Here is a 10,223-nt window from a genome sequence, read left to right as displayed (position 1 = left end):
TATCAGATTCCTTCTTCTTCATCCTTTACCTTTTCCACCTATCACCTCCCAGCTTCTCACTTCACGTGGCATCACCTAACACCAGCCAACTTGTACTCTCTCCACTCCCCCCACCTTCTTATTCTGGCCTCTTCCCGCTTACTTTCCAGACCTGATAAAGGGTCCCAGCCTAAAACATTGATTCTTTATTCCACTCCATAGATGCTGCCTGACCTGCTGAGTTCCTCCGGCATTTTTGTGTGTATAACTGGATTTCCAGCATCTGCACAATCTCTTGTGGTTAAGACATGAGAGGCTGAAATAACTTATTTTTCTTACCAATCCATCAGCTTCATTGTCAACGTTACAATCTTTATCTGGTTATTTCACTAAATTTAAAAAAAAAGCTGCCATGCTCATGAGAGTGTAACAGATAACACTGAGGGACATAAAACCCACTTTCACCTTTCACGTAAAGTGTTATCATCACGGAGGAAAAGGTTACAGAGCTTTTTCAGAATTTTCTCATGCACTCGTGGATACCAGACTAGAACACATCCTCTGCAGCTGAGATAGTACTTCGCACTTGTATTTTGCATCATGATTTGACAATGAGAAAAGTGTAGATATAATTTATTCCTCAAAATTTACCCCTGCTCTACTCGCTTTACACTTATGACTCTGGCTAAGCATGGCTCCAATGCCACATTCAAGTTTGCTGACGTCACCACAGTCGGAGGCCGAACCAAAGGTGGTGATGAATCAGCATAGAGGATGGAGAGGGAAAATCTGGCTGAGTGATGCCATTACAATGACTTCTTACTCAATGTCAGCAAGACTGATTATTGGCTTCAGGAGAAGGAAGCCAGAGGTCCTCATCGGAGGGTCAGAGGTGGAGAGGGTTAGCAACTTTATACAGGTCTACAATCCCTTATCTGAAATCCTTGGGGCCAGTTGCATTTTGGAATTCAGAATTTTTTGGATTTCAGAAAATTGATAATTATATTGATAATTAACCTGTCTCAGTGCGGGTGGACTTTAGGACCTGGGGGAGCTCCAGTCCTATGCACATCCTCCCGTATACTTTAAATCATCTCTAGATTACTTCTAACACCTGATACAATATAAATGCTATGTAAATAGTTGTTATACTGTATTGCTTAGGGAATAATGATAAGAAAAAAAGTCTGTACATGCTCAAACAATGAGTGCTGGAGAGAGAACTTCTGGGTTTTCCCGATCCGCGCTCTTTTACAAATACTATTAGTTTATTTATAGAGTAATATACTGATAAATGAAATAGTGGGTTAATTATAGACAATAAATACTCTAGTTGATTTTATTTCCAACAAAAACATTCAATAAAACATAAAAGTATACAGCTTCAAACGAACCAAATCAAGCACGTGGTAAATGACTTATTGGAATAAATGTAGAATGTAAATACTCTAGGATATCACTGTCACTATAAAACTTCAGTAACTTGTCTCTCTATTTCTTTAAATCATATACAGTGGTAGTTCTGATACCATATTCTTCAGTAAGACGTCGCATAGACACACCACGATCAAGCTTCTGCAATAACTCCACTTTCTGAGTTATTGTTAATTATAGATGCTTCCTTCTCTTTTTCTCATTGTTACCCATAGGGGGATTTGCAGCTCTTTTTGACATTTTCACAGTGAAATTAAACACAAAGTCAACAGTGAACACAAAATATCAGCGAACAGCAAATGCACGTGCAACCAGCACGAGCGCTGAGCCACAACTGACGTCTGGCGGCCTCTGTTAGTGCTGCCACGTCACACCTGAGTGACATCAGCAGTTGGCGCGCCAAACAAGCCTTGTTACGACACGCTCCCCACTTCACAAAAAAGCTTCAGTTTTGGAATTTCGGATAAGGGATTGTGGACCTGTATTCCTCAAATTCCTTGGTGTTATTAGTTCAGAGGACCTGTCTTGGGCCCAACACATGTGCAATTATGAAGAAAGCATGGCAGCACCTCTACGTCCCTAGGAGATTGCGAATATTTGGCATGACATCTAAAACTGACAATGTTCTATAGATAATAGGAGTATGGGAGTATGTTGAGGGGCTGCATCACAGCCCACTATGGAAAACCAATGCCATTGAATGGAAAATCGTACAAAAAGTAATGGATACAGCTCAGTTCATCACGGGTAAAGCCCTCCCCACCATTACAATCACAGAGTCATAGAGAAGTACAGCACAGAAGCAGGCCCTTTGGCCCATCTAGTTCATGCTGAAACCATTTAAACTGCCTACTCCCAAAGATATGCTCCTGGACCATAGCCTTCCATATACCTACCATCCATGTACCTATCCAAACTTCTCTTAAACATAGAAATTGAGTTCACATGGACCACTTGTGCTGGAAGCTTGTTCCATACTCTCATGACCCTCTGAGTGATGAGGTTTCTCCTCAAGTCCCCCTTAAACTTCTCACCTTTCACCCTTAACCCATGACCTCCAGTTGTAGTCCCAATGGACCCAACTTTGATCCCTGTGGTGCTCCACCAGTCACAGGCCTCCAGTCAGAGATGCAACCCCCTACTACCATTCTCTGGCTTCTCTCACAAAGCCAATTTACTACCTCATCCTGAATTTCGAGTGACCAAACGTTCTTACCCAGCGTTCATCATCCTACAGTCAGGACAACCCACCACTTGGACATACCCTTTTCTCGTTGTTGACATCAGGAAGAAGTTACAGGAGCCTCAGATCTCATGCCACCGGGTTCAGGAACAGTTATTACACCTGAAAGATCAGACTCTTGAACAAAAGGGTGTAACTTCACTCAACTTCACTTGCCCCATCATTAAAAAGTTTCCATAATCTATGGACTCACTTTCAAGGACTCTTCATCTCGTGTTCTCAATATTTATTGCTTATTTATTTATTATTATTATTTCTTTCTTTTTGTAGTACAGTTTGTAGTCTTTTGCATGCTAGTTGAACACACAAGTTGGTGCAGACTTGCGTTGATACTGTTATGGTTATTATTCTGAGGATTTATTGAGTATGCCTGCAAGACAACGGATCTCATGGTTGCATACGGTAGCACATATGTACTTTGGAAATAAATTTACTTTGAACTTTCCTTGTCTGATATCTGGCATCTCAGTCAAATATTAATAGAAGATGTGTAGTCCGAGAGATCTAAGCCTTGGGTGTATTCCCTGGTTGTTTGATTGGTCATATTGTTTTTAAACATTTTATTTTTTTTTCATGCGGGTTGCAGATGGCATGAAACTCCCCATAAAGACTGCTGGAAAGGAAATGGCTGGCTGATTTGATCCTATATTCAGGCACCAAAATATAACTGAAATATCTACCCTTCTAAAGCATCAATTATAAACCAATGTACCTTCTTTGAAAGTTGACTGTCAAAATTTATCCATATGCACAACTGTAAGACCATGAGACATAGGAGCAGTATTAGGCCATTCGGCCCATTGAGTCTGCTCCATTCTATCTATGGCTGATTTATTATCCCTCTAAACTCAATTCTTCTGCCTCTTCTCCATAATTTTTGGCACCCTTACCAATCAGTAAAGATCCACAAACCAGTTAACTAGATTTTTCGATCTACGCTCCTAACCTGTGGAACTCAATCCCTAAAAGATTGTAGGTGCAGTTGACACCTTTAAACACTAGCTCATGACCTATTTATTTAACCTTGCTTTAAACTGACATCACTTTGTCTTTTATTTTCATATTTGTATTATCCCATTGTAAATCACTTTGAACTATATTGTTTGTATGAAGAGTATTTGTAATCTAAGTTATTATTATTGTTAACCTACAGTTGCTACTGATAAATATATCTATAAACCAAGTGCTGCTACATTTGACAATCAGAATACCAAATTTTCCCCCTTAAACTTCCATCCATTGATTGCATGAGCACAGAAATAGCTAGGTTACACATTTTTTCATTTTCCTCCCCGGGATAATTTTCTCTGCTTTTGAGTGTCACCAAAAACTACGTGGAATAGGGAAATACTTCAGTGTCATTGCTGCCAACAGCAAAGTGAGAAATGTGGTCTTTGTGTGTGTTGCACAGCTCAACTCGGGTTTTCTTAGGTGCAAGGCCATTGCGGCAAGTCATTTTTTTTCCCCTGTCAAATGCTGATTTTGAAAGATTAAGTCACATGTCTGGGGTTTCACGATTTCCAATCCGTAAACGTGAAAAGTATCGAATACTGTCATTACATAATGACTTCTGCTGTGCTTGTGACTTAGATTCATCATGCACCCTGACTCAGAATATGGCTTTGAATTTTACGGTGGATTCCATGGCAACCTCTGGAGGAGGCATTTCCTCCTTTCACCCCACACCTTAATTTCCACCTGATAATCGGACTTCCTGTGAGTTTCTGAAGGATATAAAAAGACATATCATGCCCGAACAAATTATATTTCAATCACCTGTAGTAAGCAACAGAAAGAAGAACTTTGAGAAGAAGAAAAATGATTCGCTCGTGTCTGGTTTTGTTCAGTTGCTGTTTGGTTACTATCTTTGCTAACAATCGAATTGATGAAATTATTAACGCTTTTCATATAATGGAACAGAACTCACCACCGGTAAGATGCTTTAGTGATTTTTATTGCAATGGTAAAATACAAATACATGTACATAAGTGCTTGTAGAAATAATCAGTGAGGACATATCATAATCAAACTATTTTCTCTTACAGAATCTGCTTGACAACTATTTTGAAATACCCAAATATCTGAGGGTAAGCAATAATTTTCAGTATTGTTTACAATAACTCTGTTTTCACATTAGGAATAGGTTTAATTTAGAACCATAGAATGCTACAGCACAGAAAACAGGCCATTCGGCCCTTCTAGTCTGTGCCAAAACTTTATCTGCTAGTCCCGTTGACCTGCATCCAGTCCATAATCTCTAGACCTCTCCCATCCATGCATCTATCCAATTTATTCTTAAAACTTAAGAGTGAGCCCCCATTTACCACGTCAGATGGCAGCTCGTTCCACACTCCCACCACTCTCTGAGTGAAGAAATACCCCCTAATATTCCCCCTAAACTTTTCCCCTTTCACGCTAAAGCCATGTCCTTGTGTTCAGGATAAACATTATTTTGTTTTTGCTGTATTTTGGAACGTGGGAAGAGAAGTGCTAGTTGTGTGAGTTTTTCTAGATTACATAGAAAAATTGACAAATTTCATAACTTTCATTATTATTGGCAGGCAGTTCATTGTCACAGTGAATTCTCAGCCACTTAAAGGCCGTCTTTAACGACCGACCTCTGGTTGACATCATGAAGGCACACTTCAGGTGCAACCACAGACACAAGCCTAGAAGCTCCAATATGCAAGATTTCCAGGACATTAGGTTCAAGTGTTCACAGTGTGATGCTGTAGAATCAGAATGTGTATCAAATTTAATACATCCGGCACTTCTTGTGAAATTTATTAACATTGTGGCAGCAGTACAATGCAATACGTGAATATATGAAAAAAAAAGCTGTGAATTACAGCATACGTAAAATATTTGAATTAAATAAGTAGTGTAAAAACAGAAATAAAAAGTGGTGTGGTAGTGTTCATGGGTTCAGTGTCCATTCAGAAATCAGATGGCAGCGGAGAAGAAGCTGTTCCTGAATCATTGAGCGTGCGCCTTCAGGCTTCTGTACCTCCTTGCTGATGGTAAAAATGAGAAGAGGGCATGTCCTAGGTGGTGAGGATTCTTAATGATGGATGCCGCCTTTTTGAGGCATTGCACCTTGAAAGTGTCATGGATACTACAGAGGCTAGTGCCCATGATGGAGCTGACTAATTTAACAGCTCTCTGCAGCTTACTTCCATTCTGCGCGGTAGTGGCCCCCCCAAGCCCGTGTGGTAGGCATCGCATGAGACTGGATTTTGTGTCGGATGCAGTCGACTCATGACTAAATGTTGCAAGGTTTCTTCACAGACTGTGAAACAGGCTGAAAAAAAGGGACAAGACTAATCACAAGGTGTTTTGCATGTTTGTCCTGGAGGAATGCTGTTTCATTTGGCTGTACTCATTGGTATGGTTGAATGACAATTAAACTTGAAATAAGGCACAGACTAACACTCACCTGAAAAGTAGGTTAATGAGTCTGATGTACCATAACAAGGTAACATGCAAAATACAATTATATTGTTGCTCACTTTTCAACTACATCCTGTCTGAACATTCTCATCTGAATACTAGCTATCATTTCACGTAGGCTCACACATTGCAAGGCAACTAACTGATAAGATCATTAAATCCTTTTATTAGTCAGGGTAATAAATAGTTTAGCAATTCTGAAATCACACCTGTCTGCAGTGACTATTGGAGGATGGGTGTCCAATAAAAATTGTTTTTTGACAGGTGATAGAGACTTATTCAGTTCCTTTAGATACTATTATGGTTTGCGGAACATATTGCGGTTCCACATATTACTGAAGATTTGCCTTTACGTCAATACTTATACGTTTACTGAAGATACCAGTCACTGGATCTGTCTTTGTTTGTGCGTTTCTGGAAATTTGAAAAACAGTGCTGAAAGGCTTGTAGAATGTCACCTCCCTAAGTGAGAAGTCTGGGTGCTTAAATCTGACCACTTGCATAGCAGTCAGCTTGTGCAAACTCAGCACTTGAATGAGTCCTGTCAGCTTCTGGATGATCCTCATAGAAGGTTGATGCAAACTCAAACACAGCCACCTGCTGTAGGTGAGAATATGGAGAGTCACTAATGAAAATAGCGAGTACAGCCTCCAGCCGAGGCCAGGAACAGCTTCATTAGGAGTGCACCCCACAATCGGTGATGTCTGATTGCAAACGTTAAGGTGAGGAGGAGGGGAAAATTTAAAAATAAAACTCATATTAAAAACTTTTATCAGTCTTGTTGGCTCAACCACAGCAGATGTTCCAGAAAATTATTCTTGATTTTCCTACGTTAATGATTATGGGGGCTATTGACGTGTCTGTTAAAAATAAAGTCAGGAAAAAATAAATTCAAATGAAATTGTGGGAAGGGTCATTACCTTGAGGCACATTGCAAATCTATTTCAAAATTCTCCATTTTGCATCTTAATTAATTTCAAACAGCAGATAAACAGGGTCATTTTTAATGCTATTTAGCACAAATACATTGAAAAAATGCTGTATGGTGGTTTTGTTTTTAAAATAGTTTATGTAAAATTGTATTTCTAAAGATTCTATTACTTTTTTATAAATTGTAGACCAGATGTGCCAAGTGCAGTCTTGACCAACTGACTGAATTACTAAAAAGCATACAGAAAAAGTGTCAAAAGGTAAGTTTTCCAATTAATCGTATTTTCTATTTCTAACGATTAAAGATCTGATTAGTCACATGTACATTGAAGCAACAAAACAGAGAATTGTGTTGGCTTATATCAATGACCAGCACAGTTGATGATTCTGCTGGAGGTAGCCCACAAGTGTTGCCACGCTTCTGGCACAAATATAATATGCCTACAACTCACTAGTCCTAATTGTATGTCTTTGGAATGTGACAGGAAGCTGGGTCGTCCAGATGAACACCAAGGTGTCATGGGGAGAACGTATTCTCTCCTTACGGACTCGGTGGGAATCAAACCCCGACCGGTGAATGTTGATGATTCTGCTAACTGCCACACTACTGTGGTCAGATACTGCCAATTGAATTGGTAATTGCAAGTCCTGGATGCAGAGTTTAAGTTGGATTGTAATAATTTGCTTTGGGCTCTCCACATCGTGTGTTAGGGATGGTGAGGGCTGCAAAAATAGAATCACTCTATCAATTTAAGGAAGTTATCAATGAACAAAAAAAACCCCACCAGATCTTTAATTGTTTCTCATGAAGAGAAGTGACAAAACTAATATAATCTAAAGATACATTCTAGATTTTAGCTATTCATTCAGACATGGGAATGGCATTGTCAGGACTCATCCCCAAAGAATATTTCAGTAGATATTTACAAATAATCTACTAGATTTATGATTTTTCTTTCCATAAAGGAACCAAATAAGGTTCTATTACAATCCAAATTCAATGATATTGATTATGATTTTGATTCATTGATCAATTGAATTTAAATTCTAAAAGAAATTCTGCAGATGCTGCAAATCCAGAGCAACACACACAAAATGCTGGAGGAACTCAGCAGGTCAGGTTGCATCTATGGAGTGGAATGAAAAATCGAGGTTTTGGGCTAAGATTTGATTAAGTCCTGATAAAGGGCCTGAAACATTCTTTTGTGTGCATTACTCTGAATTGAAATTCATTTTCTTTGGGATAGAATTTGAATCCCTCTGTATTGAAACTATGATACTGCATTCCACATCGGGACCAGCTAAAATTTCCTTAGTAATACAATGCTTAATAGTAAGGAAGGTTATTTTTATATTAGAGAATTTATCAAAACAAAGTATTTGAGCTAAAAGATAAAGTCTATGTTTCAAGTCTGCGTTTCTCTTCTTGGATGCATCTGCCAACATATTGTTTTAACTTCAGACTTGACCAACAAGCTTATTTTGTAATAATTGCCTTTTTAACTCATCACAATGTATTTCCTTCCTTGAATCTCTATAACTGTGACTGAGAGAAATTATCTTTTACAGTATCTAAGAGGCCCTAGATTCTTTGAAAATTCTTTGCAGAAGAAGCTTCCTCTCTCTGTTTCAAGTTAAAAAAAGCAACGAAAAAACAAATTTTATTTTTTCTTTCAACTTCTTTTTGCTTCTGGTAAAGTGCATTTTCATTTCTATTTCCTATAGAAGGAATAAGCTTCCTTTGGAAGCTGAATGAGCGCTGAATGCTCCAAGCACTCTTAGTTTGTATTTCTCATCTCTGGTATTTGTATTTTATTTTGCTTTTGGTGTGCACACATTTAGTAACAAGGAGATCATCTTCTCATTCCTTAGTTGAGATGATTCAAAATGGAACAATTACTTAACGGATTACTTTTTCATTCTGGAGGTGTTAGTTGAAATTTAATGATTCATTGGGAAGTAGGGTCCTCTTTTCATTGCTAGCATCAGGGAGGAGGTACAGAAGCCTGAAGGCACATATCAACGTGTTAGGCACAGCTTCTTCCACTCTGCCATCAGAATTCGGAATCGAGAATGACCACTACCTCTTTCACTACTTTTGTTCTCTTTGCGTACTACTTATCTAACTATTTAAAATATATATTCCTTATTGTAATTTATTTTTTTATGTATTGCTCTGTACTGCTGCCACTGAACAACACATTTCATGACACAAGTCAGTGATACTAAACTGATTCTGGTGTTTAGTAAGGTAGTGTAATTATAAAGTAATTGATCAATTAAGCAAGATGGATGAAGCGAGAAAATTGGAATCGGTTAAGATTCAGTTGCAGGTGTTGATGAGTGGGAATAATTAAACTTTCACAGTTTATTTTTAATCATTGTCTAAATACAAATTCTGAACTGCTGCGATATTGTAAAAAGCAAGGGGAAAACTTTCAGCATGGAAGATTTCATATTCATTGTTACCAGAAATAGGAGGCTCTTGATGAATTCTTTGTGAAAATTGTAACACTTCATTGCAAGTGTGGTAACTGATTCATCACTTAAAAACAGCAAATTTACTGAGAGAAAAAACTGTTGATTTCCTTCCTTTATCTCAACTCAACAGCAAGATAGTGTTAATGAAGATGAGAAAGTCAGTGGCAAGGTCTTTACCAGTGCCTGCACAATGGTTGTGGATACATTAGAAAAGTCCTGCTCTTTTTCTGAAAGTGTTTCTTTCTTTCTTTTAACCAGCAGTCCAATTGCAGCGATGAATTTCAACGTTATCTTGAAGTGGCCTTTGCAGACCTAAAGGGTCTGTCAACCCATGTTGGGAAATGCCCAGTAAGTATCCTTTATCTTTAAAGTCACCCAAAAGAACTATCGATTAATTTATTATGAAACATCCAGGACATTTGAAATAAATTTCTGACTTAACTTTGCTTTATTCTTAGAATTTACATCAAGCCAAATGCTGTAGTGCAGAAAAAAAGGAAGAAAAGATGCACCAATGCCTGCTTAAAGTCAAACGTTTTTTGCTTCAACTGAAGCAAAGAATGTGTAAATAATCTCATTAGGCTAATGTTTTACTGGAATCTCATTGGCTGTCAACAAAGAGAAAATGCTCTAAACATTACAAACCAGGCATATTTCCTTCCACTTTTCTCAATTTAGTCTGCTTTTTCGCTCTCTGATGAAAGTG

General features: G+C 38.3%; 1 long non-coding RNA gene across 1 annotated transcript; it reads left to right on the top strand.

Moving 5' to 3' along the window:
- The first annotated feature begins 7,243 nt into the window (after positions 1–7,243).
- Positions 7,244–10,009, top strand: LOC134348862 (uncharacterized). Its single transcript, XR_010018501.1, has 3 exons — positions 7,244–7,296; positions 9,776–9,865; positions 9,976–10,009. It is a non-coding gene; the product is annotated as an uncharacterized LOC134348862 (long non-coding RNA).
- Positions 10,010–10,223: the final 214 nt, after the last annotated feature.

Source organism: Mobula hypostoma, chromosome 7 (genome assembly GCF_963921235.1).
Source record: "Mobula hypostoma chromosome 7, sMobHyp1.1, whole genome shotgun sequence".
NCBI classification, from domain to species: domain Eukaryota; kingdom Metazoa; phylum Chordata; class Chondrichthyes; order Myliobatiformes; family Myliobatidae; genus Mobula; species Mobula hypostoma.
Note: the sequence above shows the minus strand (reverse complement) of the source record. Positions and strands in the feature narration are given on the sequence as shown.